The sequence below is a fragment of the Lampris incognitus genome, chromosome 6 (genome assembly GCF_029633865.1).
Source record: "Lampris incognitus isolate fLamInc1 chromosome 6, fLamInc1.hap2, whole genome shotgun sequence".
Taxonomy (NCBI): domain Eukaryota; kingdom Metazoa; phylum Chordata; class Actinopteri; order Lampriformes; family Lampridae; genus Lampris; species Lampris incognitus.
This window is the reverse complement of record NC_079216.1, coordinates 62,570,510-62,593,951: the sequence shown is the minus strand read 5'-3', so window position 1 is coordinate 62,593,951 and position 23,442 is coordinate 62,570,510. Positions and strand designations below refer to the sequence as shown.

Below are 23,442 nucleotides of genomic sequence, written 5' to 3'. Positions count from 1 at the left end.
GAGAGGCACTGACATTTTTCTTCGCTTTGAAAATCGGTTAAGACGGTATGACGTTCTTGAAAGGCGGCTAACAAAGCAGCGAGGCTGCGCTGCGTTGATGTCCGCTGCAAGAAGCTGCACGCATTCCAGTAGTTTAGAGGCTCAGACAGAAGCTCGGGCCACTGGCCGGCGAGCGGGGAGCTGAGCGCATCAATCACTGTGTTGGGCCGATAAAAGGCTCGAAAGCGTCTGCTCCTCCTCATGTCCATCAGTGACACAGACCGTGGACTTGAGTTAAGGGTAATTCACGTTCTTTTCCCCGGCGAAGCTCTCGGTGAGAGTCGAGCGACGGGTCATCGACGCTTCGGCAATGCATGCATGCGTTTACCTCGACGGCACTTACAGCAGTGCCCCTAAAACGATTTATTGGCTATGCTCCAATGTACACCCAAAAAAATTAACATGGCTGATCCTTGTTTGCAATTTTTTTTTGGCATTTTCTGCCTTTATTTGATAGCGATAGTAGAGAGAGGCAGGGGAGAGAGAGGGGATGGCATGCAGCAAAGGGTCCGGGCTGGATTCGAACCCACGCCACTGTGGAAAGGATTCAGCCTTATATGTGGTACGTGCTCTACCAGGTGAGCCACCAGGGGTGCCCCCGTTTACAATTTTTGATATAGTCATAGGCGTTATGGTTTGTAGTTGACCCCAGTCTGAATGTGCAACAAAATAGTATAGACCGCCCTATGATAAGCCTGATAAAAGACTTCTTCTACAGCCGCTAACAGCATACAATGTCTTCTAAGCACTTTTAGAAAATGTCTAAGTCATTTATGTGGTGCAAAAATTGCCTGTACGATATTCTCTTTCAGAGCAGGTTCACAGAATCCATTCATTCAGAAGTATGGAAATGGTGCACACCTTATCCCTGGGCAACAAAGTTTGCAGACGTTCTTGTCTTGCCCGCGGTTGCACCAGTTCATATTCTTCTCTCTGGCGGCCACCAAGTGTGGAAGGATGATATCAAGTACTAATCAAATCCACCCTCCCTCTCTTTAGCCAGCAGACAAGACGCATTGTTTAGGCTGTCTTTGTGGTAGGTGTCAGTCCTCTTTATGTGGGGTCTGGGTGTGGGGCGGCTGCCCCCCACATGCAATGACCTCACTTAGTGGAGATCAATAGCAAGCTGCACATTCCAGATTCTTCAGGAGTCACTTGGGCACTGGTATCCCAGTCATTCAAGCCATCTTCAGAATCCTATACAATACATATATTTTAGATAAATTCCAATCATTGATATCCAATGTCCTAGACAACCAGATTTGACCTATGTGGGCCGCCTAACTGATGAACCAAAAGGGGGAGATGAGCCCTTGTCACTCATACTATCGACCTGTGTATAAAGGAATGAAGGCTTTTACTCGAGAATATCAACAATTCTGAGTCAGATTTGTCAAGCTGGTATGGCTAATTTGTGGCCCAATTTCACATCTTCATGCATTGCATTTTTCCTGCTGGTTTCAACGACAGGATCAGTTCACACTGATCCTTAGGCAAGATGATTTAAAGGCTGACTGACTGCTCTATTTAGCCAGGCAACCATAATAAAAGGATTAGCTGCCTATCAGATGTCAAGAGTTTAGTCCAGTTTGCCGCAGGTATATGGTTCCATATCTAATGTCACAAGATTGAGACAACTATCACTGTGCAGACGGTAAAATTAGTTGACGACACGTAGGATTTGTCAAACAACGTTTTTCTATTTTTGCCAAATTGCATGTAGTGATCCTTAAACTAATACAGAATGGAGACGGTAAACATCAGAACGACCCTTCCAGCTGTTGTTCCTCTTTGTTTGCGTCGAAAGGCCCACAATGAAGGGCACTTGAGATCTAATCAGAGTCCTGACAGGTCCACACAGCACTCCAGCCCCCACGGCTTGGATGCGTGTAGGTGGGAGCCGATGTCACGGTGAGATGGAGGTGAAATGATCTGCTGCAGGAAATCTGAGCCAAGTTGAGTGATATAACAGCGCACAAAGCATCTCCTCGGACATCTTCACCCACTTTCACAACTCAGAGGTCAGGGCTATTCAAACAACGGCCCTCGATGGCAGCCTGACTTGCAGACAGGTAGAGATTCAGATAACAAAATGCTGGTTGAGTAAAAGAAAAAAAAAACTAACACGCTATGTTGTGGAGAGATGCAGCACAAGGTGAAGCAGAAAAAAGTAATTTAACCAGAAACCCAAATTTCAAGCAACTCTACCAGTTTAATATGCAATAATAAGGAAATGGGCTCCTAAGCCATGAATTGAGGATGTGTGACTGACATGGTGAATTAAAAGCACACTGGGCTATGCTAATACAGAAGTACATCCTGAGCTGACGATCTGTCCTTTTCTCTTTTTTATGGACAGAGGGTTGATGTCTTTAGATAAAGATCCCCTCAACCAAACAAATGGTTTGAAGACCCGTGTGGGCAAACCCCGCTGAAGTGTCCTTGAACGAATCACCAACTTGCTGAAGTTACACAGTCCTATAGACGACCATGACCTTTAACCTCCGTGACCAGATCAAGCAAAATAACTGTACATGGCTGAATAAAGCATCGATTCTTTCTTTAATCATTCTTCCTATTACTATTAGTTTTCCTATCGTTATTCTTAATTTGTCCTTGACAGGTAGTAGGTCTTTGCTTGAGATACACGTTACCTCTAAAAAGACAAAGCGGTTCGTGTAGTTCATGTGATCAGAGAGCCACTTGTATTTCTAGTTTTGCACATGTGGACCTTCGCTCATTGAACTTATCGCATAACAGATGTATAACTTCTAGCCGTAAGAGTGGAGACAGCAGAAGGTTTCATCTGTACTATAACGTTCAAAGGGCAAATGCTTCCATTCCCTTCTTAACTAAGCCAGTTCAAATGTAACTGACCCCACAACATGTATCTTATAGAGGAAAGAGCAAAAAGATTCAACCCCGTTGGTTCCCGAGAAGTGATACTTGCATGCTAAGTAGCTTCATCCCCTCCAGATGTCTGGACGCCTCTCTGGGCCCAGAAGCAGCGTATCTATAACTGTCTCCACGACCGCTCGGATGCCGGTGGATAACTGCCAGTAAGAGGGAATGGATGCAGGGGTTTGGGCCCTGCAGCCAGTCACTTTGCAAAGAAAGCACCGGAATAGGCCACGAGATGGCTTGCACTGTGTCTTAATATATCACATCTTCAGCCCTATCTGATGAATTATTTAGACAGCACTATCTACTGTGCCTCTCACCTAAAACATCTGGCCAGCCAGCCTGTCTGCCAGGCCTGGCTTTCACGCTGCACTACTGCAGGAAGCTTTGGGACTACTTCGCTCCTCCTTTCTTCTATCCTTCTCTTTCCCAACTGTATCGTTAGACCCGAGGCTAACGGTGTAGATAAATAGAGACGATGTTATCATGTCATAAAGAGTTCAGTTTGTAAACAGTTTAAAACGCGTTGGATTCAACCGTGCACTTACTGAGCCGTGAGCTGCCATGTGCCAGCACTTGGCTAACTAAAGTCAGACCTCGCCTGAATCGCCATGAGAAAAGCAGATCTCGCACAAAGTCTTTGACTTTGGAGCGAAGGGGGTCATAAAACAGCTCTGGCCTACATCACTGCTCATCCAGAGACACGTGGAGCAGGAGGCAGAAAGAGAGTGCAGGTTGACATGCCATGCCTGTAGACTGTTGATGGAGGGAGGATGCACAGGGGGGAATAAAACACTCCGGCCCCTGCAACTTCTCGCTACTTCTGCCTCATTTAATGTTTTCAGCTGTGCATGAAATTGTTAAAATACCAGCGTCACTCCTCCCACCCCCCACCCCCCTATCCTCCTGTTTGCACATTTCTCCTTCATTACTTTCAGCAGGGATGTCTGACTACGATACGCACTGGGTAAACATTCTCCCGATTTCCCACCCAGGCTTACGGGAGGAAAGGTGGTCCAGTGAAACGGGAATCAAACCCGTCGGGAGTGCAAAATAAAAGGTCTATCCTCCACGCGGTTCCTGACAAAGTGCAGCACTGTATTCTGGTATCTGAGAGCAGCGGCTTGTTTGGTGTAAAGTAATTAGAAGTCTCTGATCAGTGGGCTGCTGCTGCTGTAACGTCTGAGGGGCGGGGGGGGGGGGTCAGCGGCACCATTAGTGGAGTAAAGGGCACAACCTGAAACGCTCCCAGATATCAAATCACAGCAGTGGGGGAGGGACGGCCTGCCTACAAACGCTGGGTTGCAGGCCGGCTCCATTAATCAGACCCGCTCTCCCGCTCTTGTCAAGACGACACACAGACGCACCGAAGACACGACAACGACCAACCGACGTGTGCATACTTTTGTACGCGACACGTTACCGGTGTCAGTTGTCCGATTAAGTCCAGTTTCGGGGTGACGCAGAGACACCCGCGTTCCACAGTCGATCCGTGTTTAAAATAGAAATGCATTACGGGAGTATCACGGACGCGCAAGAACAACAGCTGTGATGCGAGGGGTGATGGACAACAAGTTCCAGAAAGACAGTGTTGCCGTCCTCACATCAGCACACGAGAAGCGCTGACTCAACGTGTAAACATACACCCAAGTCTTCCTGGAGCTATCTGACCAGCTTGTGTACAGTAAAAACAAGGTGCTGTGTGAATGAGGTCAGGCCCGGGCTGCCTCATATGCATGTGCCATGTTTCTGTGCGGGTCCCACGGGTACTCAAAAAGGCATACGCGACTGTCAAGACACCAGAGCAAGCACAGGGATCTGGCCCGGATCCACGTCCGCAGTCATTTCCCACATCAGGGCACTCTGTGCTGGACTGGGTGGGGTGGGGGTGGGGGGGGGAGAAACAAAAAAAAACAGAGGAGACCGCCGTGCTCCCAGAATGCATGTTTGCAGAGTTCCCATCAGTGAGTACACAGTAATAGGACTCCCTCAAGGCCTGTGTTTAACCTTCAGGTTACAAGTGGCTGGCCGGGCCACTCTACTGCCCCACCCCCCCCCCAACCCCCCCCCCCCTACACAACCCAGCTTCTTAACCCTTTTCTCCACTCGCGCTGCCGCTAGTGACGCACCCGATCGTTGCCGGCGAAGTCGTTAAAGTGTCACGGCGAAGCTCATGTGGCCATAGCAAAGACGTCAGCAACGGGACGTGGAAAAAACGTTTTCTCGGGGACGCCACGTTTTCCGTAAACTCCCGTTTTCCCGCGAGCCGTTCGGTTCGCCGACGCCGACCTCCTCGATCTCGGTTGTCTCGCCTCGCGTTTTAGAACGCCACTTGGTTCCGTAGGCCCGTACTCGGGAACTTGGCTAAGCTTCAGTGCTTGGGGTCTTGGCAGACGGCGTGCCGTGCCCGGGGCTTTTCAGTCGGTTTCTGTACTCCAGGATTTTACTACCAGGATGGATTGCATAACCCAATTTGTGATTTAATTTGTAGCAATGTGCTTGTCAAACAGCCCATATCTCATGTGCAGATCATGTATACTTTCTTACTCTTTCATACACACACACACACACACACACAGGGCCAGAGCGAGAGAGCGGGAGAAAGAGAGAGAGAGGGAGCGAGCGAGGGAGAGCGAGGCTGTCTATGTAAACAGATGATGAAGAAGGATCAGAGTGGGCTAATGCTGAGAAAATGCCCTTGGGATATGCTGACAAAGATTGGAAACATGTGCTGGTGGGGCCAGCATGAGGGATTACGCTACCAACGCAACAATATGACGTATTAGAACGTCATTTCAGTTTCTGTGTGAGAAGGTTCTGTAATCTGTAACAGGTAGTTCGCTGCCCCGAACAGCGTCACAACTGTGGCGCCGTTTCCTCCTCCTCTCTCTCTCTCTCTCTCGTTCTCTCTCTCTCTCTTCTTTTTTGTTGTTTCTTTCGCTAAGACTTTCGGCTATACACAACAATTGCGGATCAAACGATCCCTCTTCGCCGTTCAAATGAGCGCTGGTATAATTAGCTACAGCAGGCAATGGCGGCGTTCGGGCCGATGCATCAAAGCTGCGGCGAGGATATTATGCACAAAGGCTGTGAGTCATTAACACTGAGGGCGCTTACGCTGAACTTGGGTACACATCAGTTTCAATTTGCCTGTGATCCAAACACTGTAGGCTTACTCCGAGCCCCATTCGGATCAGCCCGCTAAACCCGTGGAAAGGGGACCGTCCCGCGGAAAAGAACGCGCGATACACGAACACGTTCGACAAACTCTCGGAAATATTAATGGTAGCTCACGCTCCCGGGCTCTGGATTTGTCTTATTGATACAACAGGCACCATCCTTTACCAACGAGCCAAACTCTTTCTGACAGCATTATACAGGCAGTTCATTGTCAAAGCCCCGGTACCCAGAGTGCTAATGCCAGCTGTTTTCTTTGTGGTTCAAACCAAAAGAAAACACTGGGGCAAGGTCACCAGCACGGGCAGGCTTTTCTCCTTGGAAATCTACAGCAGATAGAGGAACCACCAGTGTGATTCTCGCTGTTAGAAATGAGACGCAGCCGTCCGTTATTCCACCTACGTGTATGCAAATAACACATCGGTTCTGCCGTTGTGCCTACTAGAAGCTTGGCTTGCAGGGCTGTCTCTGATGTCCGGCGGCCCAGTTGCACGATAGAAAGCATTTTCGCCCTCCCACCTAGCAAACGGATGAGAATATGTACAGTCCGGTAGGTCTTGTGACAGACACTTGGATGGAGTTCGACCCCCTTGCTCAGGTACGGACAGGAATGTCAGGATGGAAAACGCGGAGTAACGGTGATATGCTGCAAGTATTATTCTCTCGTTGTGCACACGGCACCTCTCTTAATTGCTACGGGAGAAAACACTGCAGACCTTTCCCAGCACAGGCGACTCGACAATGCATGCAACCCAAAGGCTAGGCAACAAGAACAAAAACAATGAATGGCTCGCCTCTCCCCGCGATTCTGATGCAGTTTCCATTTATGGATCCTAACTTCAGCTACCTCCCACACCTCCAACACTTTGGCATTAGTCACCATGGTGCTGCCGAGAGGAGGAGTAGGAGAGGTTTGGATTTCACACACAAACACCTGATGCCTCTGGCCTGAAACTGCCCTGTACAGCAGCACACCACCAACCCTCGACTATGGACACAGCCCCAACTCCCACAGCGCTAACCCACGAAATGCAGAGTTCCAACATACATGAATAGGACTTAATGCACCGGTTCCTTTCTTAGCTTCTTTCAGTTTGCTTGTTTCTTCAGTTTCAGCTCGACTCTCTCTTTCTCTCTCGTCGTCTGCAAAGTCAAATTAACCAAATATCTAAGAGGGGGGGGGGGTCACAGAAAGTTCCCTGGATGCGAGCGGATGTGTGTACACTGGCTGCTGCCACATTCACTAACTCCTATCTGCAGAAAAAGGGCCCCACTGCCAGTCGTGCGCTGCTGCTGCACCCCTGCTTTAGAAGCTGGAGGCTGAGCCATGAGATCCAACTGGAAAACACACAACGCCGCTTTTCAGCATTACCGGGAGCACTCGCACGTAACGCAAGCACGTCTTAAAACACACCCGGGCAAACAGACGTGTTCCCAAAGACGACAAGTCAAAAGCCTGCAACTCTTCATACGAGGTTTGCAAACACACATGAATGCACAGAGACGCATGCAAGCTTGTGGGCATGCACATTCACAAAGGCACACAAATGCACGCACACAAACTGGGTATTTAACGACCCCCCCCCCCCTTTGCCCTGCTATCAGCTTGTGATAAAGACTTACTGGAGGGAGAGGAGGGCTGTTTTGTGTCAGCTCGCACCCACTTTGCCCCGTTAGAGGCAAAGCAACAACAAACCCCTTTGCAGACGGAGGCATCGAAAAGTTTAAAACACTCCAACGGAGCAATGACGGGACGACACCTCACCAGGTAACCGCAAGTCCAGCATGTACGCACGTCACGGATTCGTGCAGCCGAGGCACTGCACTGATACTGAACACAGGACTAGTCTCTACAGCACCAGCACTTACCCCTAGTAACGCACAGCTCTGAGCCAAAGCACGATTCAGACAGTGCGCTCCAAAGGCTTCCTTTTCGGTGAGTCAGACAGAAGTCTAGTCCGTCCTGGAAGTACCGACAGATTATCCACAAAAGAAGCAATCATGTTTAAAGCTGTAGATGCCTGCCTTGTGTCTGGGAGTCGTGCTCTCTCCCTCTCTCTCTGACACGCTGTCATAGTACAGAGCCTGCCTCTAGCCACTCACTATGGTTAGCCCCTCCCATCATGCTCTGTCAGAGAGAGGGGGGGGAGAGAGAGAGAGAGAGAGAGAGAGGGTGGTGGACAAAAAAAGAGATTTGGGATAGGGAGGTGGAAGGGGAGGGGGTGTACAACAACAGGGTCAATCTGGACTAAGTAGGACTGAAGTATTTAACCCTGGTATGAAAGCTGCAAACAAGTTCAAATACTGCTAATTATTTTTGGGTTGAGGCCGTGGCAGCACCATCATACAGTGATTAGGATTAAAGTACTTTACATTACTCCACGAGACACATGGTTATGTGTACCATGTAGTCCATACAGTGTGATGACGGAGGGGTCCAGCAACGGGGGAAACGGGGAGAGGGTTTTGGTCGGGGCAAGAGCTGGTGAATTCTGGCTACCGTGGGGAGCAAATCCAGCATTTTTGTGAACAGAGGATTGTAGACCATGTTTTTCCTACAGTGCAAACTGCGGAAAAGTGGGTTAATTTGCAGTAATTGAATTTCCCCATGGGGATTAATAAGAGAAACTTAAAAAAACAAAACAAAACAATAACCCTGTAGTAAAGTAACAGGATTTACAACATGCGGAGCACCTTTTTCCCCCGTGTCAATACTAAGAATACACTTCAGTGCCGGCAAACAAATATTTAACTGAAATGGATGACCGGAGTGCACTGACCCGAGTTTTGTATGGTAAGTTTTCAGATTCTTTTGGTTCTTATTTTACCGACTACAGATAGACTACAGCTGCTGGATGCAGCCTTACAAAGAAATTCTATTCTAATTTAATTTGATTTTATTACTTTATTAATCCCCGTGGGGAAATTCTTCCTCTGCATTTAACCCACCCTGGCTGTGCAGCTAGGAGCAGTGGGCAGCCGCTGTGCAGCACCCTGCCATGCCTCGGTCAGGGGCACAGACAGGGGTATTAACCCTAACATGCATGTCTTTATGATGGGGGGGGGGAACCGGAGCACCCGGAGAAAACCCACCGCAGACACGGGGGAGAACATGCAAACTCCACACAGAAAGGACCTGGGATGACCCCCCCCCCCAAGGTCGGACAACCCCGGCGTTCAACAAGGTTCAATAAATGGGCCCGCTTATTTGTCAGTTAGTTTTAAAGTGCCTGTAATTAAGACGAAATCATCTATCATTTATAATACGCGTAAGTAGATGAATATCGTTTTTTTTTTCTTCAAATTTCAAACTTCACTTAAGTCTTCGGTTTAATCCTACGCGTAACAACTCCGACAAAGAGACGTCCGAGACCCTGGCCATTTACTACGCACATAAGAAGTGACCAAAGCAAGTTCAGGGAGTCTCATACTAAGAGAACTTTTTTTTTGGGGGGGGGGGGCTTAAAACGCCTAAATATGATCTCATCGGCATTCACAGTCATTTTTTCTCCCTTTCCAAACTGTAACTCTCGGAAAAAGCCGAGATCAAATGCAGAACACTTGCAAGAACAAGCTTGCGGGGGATGACGCTGAAGGCACCGCAGGAACAGTCACGCTAACAAGTCCGTGTAGGGAACCATTTATTATGCTGTGAAGGGGGGGGGGGGACGGGGAGGGCTGCTCATGTGAAACCGTATCCAGCGCTTCGTATTTCACAGACACGATTCGGATAATCTTGTCATTAACATCCAAGTAACGCCACACACCGACACGGATGTGTCCGAAACGAGACACGCTGAGGGGGGGGGGGGGCGGCGCTGCAGCACCCCCGAAGATGCATGGAGAACGCTAACGGCCGGTGCAGATCTGCGATAGCGTGCTCGTAGCCGTCCTGCTAACGCAGAGCCTCGCCGAATAACCCGGCGCACCCTCTCCAAAAATACACCTCGGGTAAACGGACGGGGGGGGGGGGGGGGGGCGTGAGATAAGCGGGGTGTTGAGACAGGGACGCCTGTTGCAAAAAATAGGCAGATGCTAATTATACACTTCAGGCGCTGCTAAGGAGGCAGCAGGAATGCCAAAGGTTTGAGGTGTCAGGGACGGGAATGTGGGCTCGCGGTGTCACGGTTGCGAGCCGGCGCGGTCACCTGAGAGCCGCTCGGGCCGCGGGAGCGATACCAAGCAGACGTCTCGTTTACGTCCCGTGCTCTCCGGCGTTCTGGGGTCGGCTGCACAGCGGCGGCGGCGGCCTCGCCGGAGACCCGCTGCCTCGCAGCGTTACAGCGCCTCTCGTTGAGTCGGACCACCTGCCTCTGCCACACAGGCGACCCTGTGTAAACAAGCCATAGAACGTAAGGGACCCCCCCCCCTCCTCCTCGCACGGGCTCCTACACCCGCCTCCGACTAAGCAAATGGAGGATGGCTGGTCTCTTTTTTTTTGCTGTTGTTGCTCGTGACCCCATTAGTGTAAATGGTTTCAAAATGTTGCTTTCATTTGCCTCCAGTCGGCGTGACTCCCGAGAAGAATGCGAGCCACCAGTAAACAATTAGAAAACAGAAAACAGCCAGCAAGTAAAAATTTCAGTCGATGAAAACAGTTGAAAGGGAATCTTTCTTTTCTCTTTTATTTTATTTTTTGTGGGGGGGATTTTTTCCCCCCTTTTTCTCCCGAATTGTACTTGGCCAATTACCCTATTTTCCGAGCTGTCCCGGTCACTGCTCCACCCCCTCCGCCGATCCGGGGAGGGCTGCACACTACCACATGCCTCCTCCCATACATGTGGAGTCGCCATTCCCCCTCCCCCCCTGAACAGGCGCCCCGGCCGACCGGAGGAGGCGCTAGTGCAGCGACCAGGACACACACCCACATCCGGCTTCCCGCCCGCAAGACACGGCCAATTGTGTCTGTAGGGACGCCCGACCAAGCCGGAGGTAACGCAAGGATTCGAACCGGCGAGCCCCGTGTTGGTAGTTAAATGCGCCTTCGTGATTCCAAGAGACCAAAATAAATAAATAAATAAATAAATAACTAAAAGGCTGGCTTTGCCCTCCTCTTTAGCATGTCACACCTATACCAGGCGGAGGCGCCGACTGTTCCTCCCATATAAATAAATAACAGCTGAGGAATTACAGCTCCGTGATAAGCTCTTGTGTTACACACATTTGCCTAATGGAAACACACAAGATAGCCTCCTTAGAGTTGCTGAGGCTGACAAGAACGCTAAGACAATTGAGCTGCAATGGTACAACACTAAGAGCCGCGAGTCATCACGTCTGTGCTCCGGACCCGACGGCTGGACGACGTCTTCCGTATGAATCCGGCATTTACAGAAATTGCAGCGATGTCAACATCGACTTCGGACCCTCACACCTTCGATCCTGAGACTTTATCTTTTCTTTTGGATTTGTCCCCCTTTTTCTCCCGTCCCGTCCCGGTTGCTGCTCCACCCCCTCTGCCGATCCGAGGAGGCCTCCTCCGATACATGTGGAGTCGCCGGCCGCTTCTTTTCACCCGACAGCGAGGAGTTTCGCCAGGGGGACGTAGCGTGTGGGAGGATCCCGCTATCCCCCCCGGTTCCCCCTCCCTGCCCAAAAGGCGCCCCGACCGACCAGAGGAGGCGCTACTGCAGCAACCAGGACACACACCAACGTCCGGCTTCCCACCCGCCGCAGACACGGCCAATTGTGTCTGTAGGGACGCCCGACCAAGCCGGAAGTAACGCAAGGATTCGAACCGGCGATCCCTGTGTTGGTAGGCGACGGAGTAGACTGCTACGCTACCTGGAGGCCCTGATCCTGAGAGTTTTTAATCCTGAAAATGGGATTCGTGACTGAGGTGCCACCTCCCGTCATGTGCTGCTGTAGAAACGTTAACCGCACAATAAATACGCCCTCATCTTCCTAAGGCCTTTTGTCCAAAGAGCACCTCCCTCAGGAGCACCGGCTTCCTTTTCTTTCTCTTTCCTTTTAGCGGGAAGGAGCCGGAGCGCCGGAGCTCGGGACGTCTTGCAGCACTGAAAGCGTGAAGGAACCGGAGGTTGGAAACATGGCGGCTTCGTCACGGCTGACGGCTGTGCTTCCACCGGTCTTTCACAGAAGCCGCAGTAGCAGCAGAGGCGACGGCCCGCCGGCGCTAGCAGTTCTCTGCTCGGCGCTACTTGCAGAACAAAAAAGGATGCAACAACTACTGTACCGGTCCCCATATTGCCTTCCCTCAACGGTCCCTCACAGGGACCGGCGCCAGGGAAAACTCGGACCAAGAGAGGGAAACTTAACTTCTGCTTAACTGGCAGAGTCATAATGGTGCACGAAAAAGCCCCGGCCTCCTCTTTTTGTGCACACTACTCCCTTTTGTCCTTGCCCTGATTGTTAGATGAGGCTGCATTCTGCCTCATCCAGGGGATTACATGTAAGCCCCGATAGCCATCCCGCGGAATATAAACATCAACGATGCTAAGACGGCACAACAGAGATGCTACTGTCGCATTAGCTGTAAAAAGGCTTGGGTGCCTCTAAGAAGCTGGTCCACCAGTCAGCCAGATAAGTTGTGCAGCGCAGCTTTTAGTATTCTAGTCGCCGTGACACGTGCACGAGCTGTCCGGAAAGGCGCCAGCAGGAGCGGCGCGCAGTCGCCCTGCTGGAGTTGTATGACTCATTTTGGCAAACGAGACGGAGTAGTGCAGACCGGAATAGGGAGGTTCAGGATCGGTCACGCGCTCCCTCAGATGGGTGACATCACAAACCGGGGGTGAACCGCGGGTGTCGGGGTTGTTCGTTCTCGCCCTCACTCCGCCTGACAAGAGGTACCACACAATACCTCGGCGAATTCGGTCTCATAGTTGGTGTACACTCGCAGCCAGGCGGCGCTATAGTGGTGGCATCCCCCTTTATAATCAGTACGCTTCCTTCTCCCTGCGAGTGTGGACAACAAGTTACTGTATTTCAGCAGAATATCATTTCCCATACGACCGAAAGCGTTACCCCGCCATCGCTGACACCGTAGCTCTCCAGCGGAGCCCGTTTTTGGGACGACTGCCCTCTGGCACGGCGGCGATGCCAATGTCCCGTCCCAGGAGCGTGTCGGAAAGCTTTGTAATAATCTGTGTGACAAACCACAGATCCTTACATTAGAGTGATTACTGCATGCTCTTTCTCTCTGTGTCGCCCTCCTATCTATTACTCACTGGACAGGCACAACTGGAGGTCCCAGCCCCCCCCCCCTCTCCCCCCGGCTCGGTCATGCATCCTCTACTCTAAAACGTGTACACACATTATTCTTTATTTGATTGTCTTCCCTATCTGATTCTCTGTTTGTCTCCATTCCTCGGTAATCTGCATTTAGAGTTGTAGCAGGAACATTTATTTCCCGCACACGATACTTATGACTGACAAACTGCTTATTGGATTGAATTTTCCTCCCAGCCGAGCCGGTGGCACAGTTCCAAGCCAAGCGAGCCTGTTTAAAATTCAATAGAGACAGAGACAGAGAGAGCGAGCGAGAGAGAGAGAGAGAGAGAGAGAGAGAGAGAGAGAGAGAGAGGAGAGAGACAGAGAGAGGAAGGGAGAGAGACAGAGAGTAGAGAGAGAGACAGAGAGTAGAGCGACAGAGGGAGAGAGAGACATGGAGAGACAGAGAGTAGAGAGAGAGAGAGAGAGAGACAGAGAGAGAGTAGAGAGAGACAGAGAGAGAGTAGAGAGAGAGAGAGAGACAGAGAGAGAGTAGAGAGAGACATAGAGAGAGTAGAGAGACAGAGAGAGAGTAGAGAGAGAGAGAGAGAGAGACAGAGAGAGAGTAGAGAGAGACAGAGAGAGAGTAGAGAGAGAGAGAGAGACAGAGAGAGAGTAGAGAGAGACATAGAGAGAGTAGAGAGACAGAGAGAGAGTAGAGAGAGACATAGAGTAGAGAGAGAGAGAGTAGAGAGAGAGAGAGACATGGAGAGATAGAGTAGAGAGAGAGACAGAGAGAGAGTAGAGAGAGAGAGAGTAGAGAGAGAGAGACACATAGAGAGAGTAGAGAGAGACATAGAGAGAGTAGAGAGACAGAGAGAGAGTAGAGAGAGACATAGAGAGAGTAGAGAGACAGAGAGAGAGTAGAGAGAGACATAGAGAGAGTAGAGAGAGAGAGAGTAGAGAGAGAGAGAGAGACATGGAGAGATAGAGTAGAGAGAGAGACAGAGAGAGTAGAGAGACAGAGAGACAGAGAGAGAGTAGAGAGAGACAGAGAGAGTAGAGAGAGACATAGAGAGAGTAGAGAGAGAGAGAGTAGAGAGAGAGAGAGAGACAGAGACATAGAGAGAGTAGAGAGACAGAGAGAGAGTAGAGAGAGACATAGAGAGAGTAGAGAGAGAGAGAGACATGGAGAGATAGAGTAGAGAGAGAGACAGAGAGAGTAGAGAGAGACAGAGAGACAGAGAGAGAGTAGAGAGAGAGAGAGACAGAGAGAGTAGAGAGAGTAGAGAGCGAGACAGACATAGAGAGAGTAGAGAGAGAGACAGAGAGTAGAGAGAGAGAGAGACACATAGAGAGAGTAGAGAGAGAGACAGAGAGAGTAGAGAGAGACAGAGAGACAGAGAGAGAGTAGAGAGAGTAGAGAGCGAGACAGACATAGAGAGAGTAGAGAGAGAGACAGAGAGTAGAGAGAGAGAGAGAGACAGAGAGTAGAGAGAGAGAGAGAGACAGAGAGAGAGTAGAGAGAGTAGAGAGCGAGACAGACATAGAGAGAGTAGAGAGAGAGACAGAGAGTAGAGAGAGAGAGAGAGAGAGACAGAGAGAGAGTAGAGAGAGAGAGAGACGGGGGGGGGGCAGCTCGGGTGCTCCTCAGGTGGCCCACCCTGTCTGTATTAAAGTGGCAGCAAGCTCAGCTTTCATGTATTTTCTTCCCCGGCAAACCCCACACCCCCCCTCACACCCCCCCCCACACCCCCCATCAGCACAGACTAGCATCACATGTCCTCGTACCTCCAATGGCAGCTTGAAATTAATCAAGCAAATTGTTCTCCCCTCACGGAAAGCAATTTGCCACGGCACTCGGCAATATCTACAGGCCGACACGATTCTTCAAAGCGCACAGCGGAGCAGTTGCCCCGCAAGTGTTGCTATAAATCACCCGGCAGATTTTCAAGGCATATTCAAGGCATATCTGTATTTAAGGCACAGTTAAGATTTATATTTAAGGCATATCCCTGGAGTTCTTCAAATAAAACACTCGGTGTGACGATGGAGGGGGGGGGGGTGGGGGGAATCGCCATTTTTCCCCCCCGACATTTTTATTTGTATTTAAATATCTTTTTATTGCCCCGTGTCAAAATGCCATTTATCTTTTTATGTCGAGCGCTTCGCGTTGCGTTGTTGCTGAAACGCGCCATAGAAATATACTGGCCTTGCCTTGCCAACGACTTTTTCTCCAAATAAAAGAGGCGTCGGGGGGAAAAAAAAATCCAAAACCTGTTGAATAAAGACGAAATCAGGTTTGAACGATATTACGATATTTATCCGCCGTGTTCCCTGGAGGCAGAGTCACGTAAAGAAAAAGAAAAAAAAGCAACCGTCCAGATACTTGTTCGGCTTTAACATGGGACGAGCAAATGTCTTCATCTAAAGATCTTCATCTTCAGCATCATTTCTGCCGGGGTGGGGGTGGGGGGGGCTCTGTGCAGCTTAATAAAGACAACACGTCAGTATTCATTTGGTCCCAATGACAGCCGTGATCCCTCCCAATGGACGTCTCTAAAGTCTTACTCCATCGTCGTTTTGTCTTTCGGGCGGCGATGATGAAGGTCAAAATGACAAGTGATGGACTTGCGTCTAATTTGAGCCGTCCACGAACTACTCGTTAACGACCCGCTACGGCGAGACGTCCTGTGCCCTTGCAAAACACGGACGATATACATCGCCCCGGGGAGGGGGCTATTTTCTGTGTGCGCTGCGTCTCATGGAGCCAATTACCATCACTGTAAACATGACCCCTTCCCTACGGGGAAATCATACGCTGACCTTAAAGCGCCACATGGTCTTTACCGGCCAATCAAAGGAGGCGGTCGCTCTCCTCTGCCGAGTCCTGCACCCGGAGGGCGCCGACATTCACACTTACCTCACGTTCACTTTGGGGGTTGGGTTTTGAGCGCCTTGGTTCACGAACGCGCGATTAACAAGGGGGAGAAACGAGGACATCTCAATGAAACAAATGGGATAGAAACGTCCGGGGACAGCTGTGGCGCTCCCCGCCCCCCCCCCCCCCAATATAAGTAGAGGGAGATTGGTGGGATAAATTAGATATGACCACATCCACATCTGGGGCAGACAAGGCATCAAATATTAAAGCGGTATCAGACAAAGTGAGAGCTAAGGTCGGGGGCAAACGCTGGAAATCTATCACGCACGTGTACAAATCCACCGTTGTTGTGTGCACGCCCGAGCCGCTTGGTCATTTCGGGCACCGCCGCCACGACGGCGCTTTCCGCCAAGCATCTAAAGCGGCGCTCCGACTCATTCCTCGCCATCTCTAAAACAGTTGAGAAGTCTGCATGCAGATCATACCTGCTGTACTGTTCATCCGGGCTACGTCATTGTCCAAGCACACACGCCCAATTTCTCCGGAGGCACGCCAAAACGGCAGGAGGCGCGTCATCAAACGAGTAGGGAAGATAAGGTTAAGGGGAAATCAGCTCGGACAAATACGGCTAAAGAGAACGGTATCCTTGTGCTGAGCGCTCGCCGTTAAAATAACTGAAGGGACAAAAAACCAAAAACTTAGTGCCACCTCACGTAGGGTCTGCTCGGGAGAGAGGGACTCACTTCTGCGAGGTGCCTATAAAGCACACTTGAGCCGGCAAATCTCATCTTCGCTGTAAAAAAACCAACAGCAAACTACGGTCACATGCACCGAGGGATGCGGGGCGGGGGGGGGGGGGGGGGAGTAACGTTCATCTATTGCCATGACGCCCGGCGCTGTGGCAACAAGAAACATTTCCCAACCAGACCAATTTACTCAGCGGCTGACTGGAAACTCAGCCAGCCAGCCAGCCTCCCGTCCCCTCCTTCTCTCCGTCCCTCCTTATTTTACTCTCTCTCCCTACTCTCTCCTTCTCTTTTCTCCACAGAGCGCCTCCTTTTTGTCGCCAGCCAGAAGAATTACCTTGTTTCTTTGCAGCAGCGGCAGCAGCAGCAGCAGCAGAGGACCAGGTCCCGCAGTCCTCCAGTAACGCCGGCTCTCGGTCCAGTGGTGACAGAAGAACACAAGCTCTGCAGGGATCCCCAGAGATGCCCAGGGCTGCAGCTGAACCGGCGCAACACACACACACACACACACATGCACACGCACACACACATGCACACACACACACGCACATGCACAGACATCCACCACTACCACCACCAGCAGCAGCAGCAGCAGCAGCAGCAGCACAAGCAGGAGCGAATGGGAGGAGAGAAGAAGAGAAAAAAAAAGAGCAGGAGAGGGGGTTGCTCTATCAGCAGCAGGAACATTACATCATAGGCTGCTCCTGTGGAAGGGTGGGAGAGGAGTGGACCGGGTAGGGGAGGTGCCCCTCATAACAGCACTCTCCCCGTCAGTGATGAGCTCTCTTCAAGGCATGCACAGGGACAGATGCAGTATTCATGAGCTGTTAATTGTGAAACGCTCTCGGTGGCTCGAGTCCGGTCCATATCGTAATTAGGCCGAGGGCTCTTATTATTGCACCGTCAGGTCGGCTTCAGTGTCGTTATGGATATTAATATAACATTAATGTGCACTATTTACTGACTAGTTCCCTTAGGCGGAGGCCCATTGGTGGGTGTGTGTGTGTGTGTGTGTGTGTGTGTTTTAGAGGGCATGGTTGTCGACTCATGTGCGTACTGTAGAGTGATTTGATTGCGTGACTGACAAGAGTGCTTGCTTACCAGTGGTTAAACAGCACGCCGATATTCAACCTTTAAAATAGGTCATTTAAGACGCCTCGCAGTGAGTGGGGAATGGAAGACAGAACCGCTGCGAACAGAACCACTGTACACATCTGCTCGAGCCAGTTTTTGCATTGATGCATTGATGTCCGTCATAATACGTTTGACTCGGACAACTGTCGGAGCTGCACCGCGCCTGCAGCGCCCCCCGGATGCAGAGACCGACCATAGTGGAACAGATGCGATGGCTGTCTTCGCCAGTGGTCAGCTATTAACCACCCACGTGCAGGCACACCGCAGACAGCCGCCGCCGCCGCCGCCGACCACAACACCCACAACAAGTGAAGGCGGACACACAGGCTCGGCGGGAAGGCTGCCTTAGAAACACGGACGCTAACACGCGGCGTCATGAAGACGCGCGGTACTGACTCGGCCTGCCGGGTGTCCGGGTCATTAGACGGCTCAGTCGGCTAAACAGAGATAAGCCACGTTTTCCTGAGCGCCAACGCTTACAGTCTTCGGTCCCCGTGGGAGAACAGGTGGGCATTACTGGACTCCTCCCTTTGCTCGGTGTCAACCCGAGCATGGGTGGATTACCAAACGGGCCTACCGGGCCCTAGAGCTCAGGGGGCCCCTGAACCGGAGCCTCTGTGGGAAGTCGCCGTTATTACCTTTGCATTTCTTGTCGGGGGGGAACAGCGTGATCCTCCCACGCGCTACGTCCCCCTGGTGAAACTCCCCACTGTCAGGTGAAAAGAAGCGGCTGGCGACTCCAGCTGTATGGGAGGAGGCATGTGGTGGTCTGCAGCCCTCCCCGGATCAGCAGAGGGGGGTGGAGCAGCGACCGGGACGGCTCGAGAGAGTGGGGTAATTGGCCAAGTACAATTGGGGAGAAAAACATGGGGGGGAAAAAACCAAAATAATAATAATAATAATAACAATAATTGAACGAATGTGGGGAATGAAAACCACAATACCAGTAGTGATAGGAGCCCGGGGATGGAGAAATACACCCAACGGGTCCCGGCTAACATACCAGAACTACAGAAGACGGCACTACTTGGAACATCTCGTATCCTAAGAAAGGCACTATCCATCAAATAGACTGCTACCTCATTCTAACCCCAGGCCCAAGGAATGGACCCGCCCGCTTATTATGGTGTATTATGGCATGAAGTTAAAGGAACTGTGTATGATAATACTAATAATAGTAATAATAATAATAATAATATGCTGTTGGCGCTGTGTATGTGCGCTGTAAATCCTGTTGAGGTACAGGTGAGCTTAGTTATTGTGCTGTTGGCTGCAAGCCAGTGTACTTGCCCTGCTGGGGGGCGGGGGGGTATGCATCTGTGCCCTGGGGCCCATTGTCTCATAATCCGCCTATGACCCCAAGGGTGGGCAAATTCATCTATTGGGTAAAACCACCTACGAGTGTAAATAGAGAAAAGGGTGAAAATCACGGTCGCACTGTTAATTTCACCTGGAAACAGACACGGATCACACAAACTGTCGTCCATTACTGCTCAAGTCCTCAAACTACAAAGGTGTCAGGGTGACAAGTCAAATGTTTACCCTAGTAAAACCAAACTAAGGATCTGAGTAGCTTAAATAAATATTGTTGGCTAGTAAAAACAGGCGAATTTGGGTAATTCCTCGCGTAATTATAATACCTACTCTCGCCTCCATTCTAGCTGTGCCAAGGTTAAATTCGACAGCATCCAGGACGGATCCTAACACGGAGGCGGGACGCCTCACAAATTAAAGGGTCAACCTGTGTTTGAAGGACAGCTGTCGCGGCATGTCTCAGCTGTCCTAGCAGAAGACTGACAGTTTCAGTTTGAGGGTTGATGACATTGCCGTCCACGCTGGAATGCGGCGGCAGTGGCAGGCCGCAGCCTCTAATTTTTGCCCGGGCGGCCGGCTTCACAATGATCCTGAACCGTCACAGGTCCACCGCAGACCAACGGGGGCCATCTTGCACTGCCGACACCCCGTCCCGCAGCCCTACCCCGACAAAACTAAATAAACAAACGAGATGGAGGGGACATCTCCCGCCACGTTGGCCTCGAACACGAGCACGAGCCAGAAAATATTACACTAATTAAGCCCAGGTGCTCTCTAATACCCAACAATACCACCAAGATGGGGTAAATATCCACCACCCCGACTTGCAGATATGACCTTCATAACAATATCATCTCAGTTAGCCTACACCCGAGCACAACCAGAAAATAATGGAGCACTGTGTGTGCCGTGCACGGCCTAATAAGTGTGACAGGGAAAGCGGGGAAGAAGAAGGAAAACAAAAAAATCGGTCCAACATGGGACATTCCAAACATGCTAAGTGTTGTAGGTTGGGCGGAATGCCGACCCCTCGGACGGGACCGTGTTCCGTACCACACGCCGCGGCGGTCAGTGTGCGGGCAGCGGCGGCGGCGTGTAAACAGCACGCCAGTCGGAGTTGACCTTTGCTAACGGGGAATCGGCCGAACCCTCATAACTGCTGGGGACACAACCCTTGAATTATTATTGCCACGACGTTTCCAGCCGCGGTGAAAAGCCCCCTTTTTGCGAGGAGCCGTTCGATTACGAAGTTGCAAATAGATTCTACTGAAAAAAAAAAGGGGGGGGGGACGACCCAAAACAATGACAGCATTGAAGAGCAAGGGGTGACCTTGACATGATATCTACAGACAGACCACAGTCCTCTCTGGTGGGAGACAATGAGCCGTTTCAGCTGTGTCAAGTTGAAACTTACAGTAGAAATATCATTTGCCGGCGTTACCACACTTTTTAATTTGATGGGCAAGCGCTAGCAGCTCCGCGGAACATTCATGAATACTGATTCCATCCTCACGTAAGCCGCCATTAGGTATTCATTCGAACCCAACCGGTATATTGTGTCTGTGTGCACATTTTACACTGCAGTCCTGCTGAAATAACAGCAATATACATAACAGAAATAATAATGTTTGTGCACCAATTATTATTATTGTTATTATTGTAACAATAATGATGTGAAGAATTACATGAAAGAGCAGTAGAAGTAATATATATAAGAAGCATGTAATCTCTGTTAGTATGAATATGGTATGAAAGAGTCATTGTGGAAAATATCACAAAGGACACATACCAAACTGAAGACAAAAACTATCACAGCAAAAAAAATAAAAAAATCTTGACTTATCCTACTACTACTACTACTACTACTACTACTACTACTACTACTACTGCTACTACTACTACTGCAACTACTACTAATACTGCTACTACTACTGCTACTGCTACTACTGCTACTACTGCTACTACTACTACTGCTACTACTACTACTACTACTGCTACTACTACTACCACTACTACTACTATTACTGCTACTACTACCACTACTACTACTGCTACTACTACTACTACTGCTACTACTGCTACTACCACTACTACTACTACCACTGCTACTACCACTACTACTACTACCACTACTACTACTATTACTGCTACTACTACCACTACTACTACTGCTACTATTACTACCACTACTACTACTACTACTACTACCACCACCACTACCACTACTACTATCACTACTACCACTACTACTACTATTACTACCACTACTACTACTACTGCTACTACTACCACTACTACCACCACTACTACTACTACTACTACCACTACTACCACTACTATTACTACCACTACTACTACTACTGCCACTACTACTACTACCACCACTACTACTACTACTACTACCACTACTACTACCACTACTACCACCACTACTACTATTACTACCACCACTACTACTACTACTACTCTCGGCTGCTCCCGTTAGGGGGCGCCACAGCGGATCATCCGTTTCCATCTCTTCCTGTCCTCTGCATCTTCCTCTGTCACACCAGCCACCTGCACGTCCTCCCTCACCACATCCATAAACCTCCTCTTTGGCCTTCCTCTTCTCCTCTTCCCTGGCAGCTCCATATTCAGCATCCTTCTCCCAGTATACCCAGCATCTCTCCTCCACACATGTCCAAACCATCTCAATCTTGCCTCTCCTGCTTTGTCTCCAAACCGTCCAACCTGAGCTGTCCCTCTAATATACTCGTTCCTAATCCTGTCCTTCTTCGTCACTCCCAGTGAAAATCTTCTCATCTTCATCTCTGCCACCTCCAGCTCCACCTCCACCTCCACCTCCTGTCTTTTCATCAGTGCCACCGTCTCCAGACCATACAACATAGCTGGTCTCACTACCATCTTGTATAGCTGGTCTCTCCACCATCTTGTAAACCTTCCCTTTAAAATCTTGACTTATCCATATCACACAAAAACGTGTATATCATAAATGTTGTGTGTTAAGGAGAAAAGTTGCAGAAGAAATCTTTCATGTATTTATTTATTTTGGGTCACTTGGAACGTAAGCTCTTTCTCCTTGCAGTATTCATACCGCAGTGTGTCAGTGAATTAGATTTCACACGCCGAATAAGACGGAGGCCGACAATGACACACGGTGCCGAGTGACCGTGCTTAGCGGCGGCAGCCTCGCCCGCAAGCGCCAGAGACCACTTCCCTAAACAAAAGGTCAAAGGTGACTGGCTGGCGCCTTCTGTAGCTGGTAAACAAAGGCGAGAACAATCAATGATGGCACGTGCTCTCTGCAAGACGTCTTCTCCCAGAAGGAGGAGGGAGCGGAGGACACATGGGGCTAGTAATCAGCCTGGGGACACGGTTAACATGATGCAATCATTAACGCACCCCAGGTTGCGCAAGATCAAGATCGAGTCCATGCTGTGCTTGGTCTGGCAGGGATGAGCAACATGATCCTGAGAGGGCCGGTGTGGATGCAGGTCTTTGTTCCAACCAAGCCGTTACACACCTGAGTCTATTAGTCAACCAATAGTCTTGTTCCAACCAAGCCTTTACACGCCTGAGTCTATTAGTCAACTAATGGCCTTCGCTAAGGACCTTGATTTGTAGACTCAGGTCTACTTCTGGATCATGTTGCCCATCCCTGCTGCCACAGACGATAAATAATGACCTCATTGTGACTAATATGTCTGCAGAAAATACTAGTATATTTTTATACAATCATGCTTCCCCCCCCTCCCCCTCGGTTCAGGGCTGGTCACGCCCTCTCCACGGGGGGGGGGGGGTAAGTGTACATGTGTCGCCATCTTACACTGCGGCGATTGCAGCTATTCCCCAATTGCTCTTGTTGTTTCTTGCATTGTATGTCGTGTGTTTATTTATTTATTCATTTTGTGTTATTTTATCACCCTAGGACGCCTAACGACATCAGGGCAAAGAGACTGCCGACGGAAACAAGCCTCTTAGCTAACTCGGGTGCATTTACATCTGTTTTGAGTGTTGATTAATGTACATCGTCCCTTCCCCAATTAAACGTTTAAATCCTCTGTGAATTGTACACATGGC

The 23,442-nt window shown here is 50.0% G+C and overlaps 1 protein-coding gene across 1 annotated transcript in view; it reads right to left on the bottom strand.

Annotated features, from left to right (window-relative positions):
- Positions 1 to 8,161, bottom strand: part of sema4ba (sema domain, immunoglobulin domain (Ig), transmembrane domain (TM) and short cytoplasmic domain, (semaphorin) 4Ba) — a 51,523-nt gene extending 43,362 nt beyond the window's left edge. The window contains exon 1 of the mRNA XM_056281480.1: positions 7,987 to 8,161. The gene's annotated coding sequence lies outside the window, so the exon portion shown is untranslated. The remainder of the gene's footprint in view (positions 1 to 7,986) is intronic.
- Positions 8,162 to 23,442: the final 15,281 nt, after the last annotated feature.